General features: G+C 36.3%; 1 pseudogene; it reads right to left on the bottom strand.

Moving 5' to 3' along the window:
- Nucleotides 1-1,548: 1,548 nt before the first annotated feature.
- LOC110199848 (small ribosomal subunit protein uS19 pseudogene) lies at nucleotides 1,549-1,987 on the bottom strand (annotated as a pseudogene).
- Nucleotides 1,988-2,196: the final 209 nt, after the last annotated feature.

Here is a 2,196-nt window from a genome sequence, read left to right as displayed (position 1 = left end):
GAAAAACAAGTTGAAGCATAGGCAAAAAGTAAACAGAACTATCACTTTTTGCAGGTCGTTATTCTTTCCAATATACTCAACTATTTCTCATGTTCTTATCATTCCTCATAATAAGTTGGTAACACCTTGCTTTGTGACCTTATTCTTGTCAATCTCTTCATTTACCACTTTTCCAGACAATCCATAACTATCCTCTCCTCACTCCAGAATCATTTCTCAACTAAAGTGATGTGCTGTGGTGGAATGTGAGCAATACTTGGAACGAGGAGTGATCTGGGTTCAGGTCTTATTAGCTACTTGACATTGAACAATGCATCTGACCTCTCAGCTTCAGTTTCCTTATCTATAAAATGCGCATAATAACTACAGTTCTTACCTTATAAACTTGTTGTGAAGATCAGATGAAATAATATGAAGTGATATAGGAAAATCAACTATCAGTGCTTTAAAACACCCTGTAGTCCTTTTAGCTACTTACCATACTCTACTTTTCATATCGTTATTTTTGTGCATTTATTATCTAATAGATGGTAGTCTCCTTGATGAGAGAAATGTTCACCCTGCCTTAGTGCCTTCCACAGCTCAATAAAGATTTTTGGATTTGGATTAGTGAATTGAATTCCACAAACTTTTGTCATTCTATCAATTGCTTAATAATCAATTTGTACTGTTTGTTGTAAGCATGTGTTTTATCACCCCCAACTACTATATATCCTAAGTTCCTTGAAGGAAGGTCTTTTTCTTTTGTTTCTTATTTCTTCCTCCCTCAGAATCTAGTACAGTGCTCTACCCATAATGATATTCAATAAATTCTTACCTATCCACTTGCAAAGTATCATTTTGGGATAACCAAATGTGAATTTTGAGTTTAATAAGACTTTATATTATAAATTTAATTTATTCTTGAATAAATTCAGAAAGATAAGTAGAAACTCATCATGGCAATTTATATACACAAAAGATAACTCATTAACTTTTCATTTCAGGCATCCTGCTCTAGCTATTTTCACAATTATCTCTCTAAATAACCTTAAAATATTGTGTCCAATTAAAAGAATATTGTATAGTGTACATCTATAATCAGAAAAATCACATTTAAAAGAAATTAAGAACCACTGTACTACAACATGAATGATTAGGTTGATTCAGTTTTAGAGTACTTTATAAATGTTATTCAAATCTAATGTAATTAGGATGCGGCTGTATTTAATATTCAGAATATTCCATGCCTTTTTTTTGTTTCTAATCATGATGAATTAAAAGCAACCCAGAGTATGTTCTTCTTTCCTTCCAAATGCTAGAACCTTAATCCAGTTTTAAATAACACCAGCAGTAATGATGTTTGGAGTTAGTGAATGTGTACTTTGATTGAAAAAAACAAACCACCTCTTTGATTTTAGGAATTGATATCACATTACTGTTCTTTCCTGAAAATGACTTACAGGTGAATGAAGCTAATTTATTCCTTTTACTTATTGAGATTAGGTTTTTGTTTTGTTTTGTTTTGTTTTTTAAAGAAACTTCTTATTTTTATTGTTAGGATCCAGGCTACTTGAGAGGGATGAAACGAGAGGAGTAGGTGGCTCCAACACGTTGCTGGCTGTGTTGCACAGGCTTGTAGGTGACAGAGAATTCGCCCAGGTAGTGTGCAGTCATCTCGGGCTTAATTTCTACCTGATTGAAGGTCTTGCCGTTATAGATGCCCACCATACTTCCTACCATCTCTGGCAGGATGATCATGTCCTAAAGCTGTGTCTTTACTACCTCGGGCTTTTCCATGGGTAGGTGCCTCCTTGTTGGCCTTCCTCAGGTGTTTCAGGAGGGAATGCTGTTTACACCACAGACCCCTGTTGAGTGGCTACCACTGTCGGGCACTGTACAACCGCATGAGCTGTTCGTAGGACATATCCAGCAGCCGGTCCAGGTCCACGCCATGGTAGGTGAACTTCTGGAAGGTTCACTTCTTCTTCTGCTCCACTTCCGCCATCATGTCTGCCATCAGGAAAAGCCTGAGGTTAGTTTTCAAACCAGTCTCATAAACTGAATCATAAACTTGCCTGTAAATTAATGATGAAACTCTCGAAATACCACAGGGATAGCTAGGTTTCAAAATCGGTAAATCACTGGGCCTTGAGTCGGGAAGATCTGAGTTCAAACCCAACCTCAAACATTTACTAACTGTATGACTCTTGGTAA

The sequence above is a fragment of the Phascolarctos cinereus genome, unplaced genomic scaffold (assembly GCF_003287225.1).
Source record: "Phascolarctos cinereus isolate Bilbo 61053 unplaced genomic scaffold, phaCin_HiC Scaffold_7;HRSCAF=346, whole genome shotgun sequence".
Classification (NCBI taxonomy): Eukaryota; Metazoa; Chordata; class Mammalia; order Diprotodontia; family Phascolarctidae; genus Phascolarctos; species Phascolarctos cinereus.
Note: the sequence above shows the minus strand (reverse complement) of the source record. Positions and strands in the feature narration are given on the sequence as shown.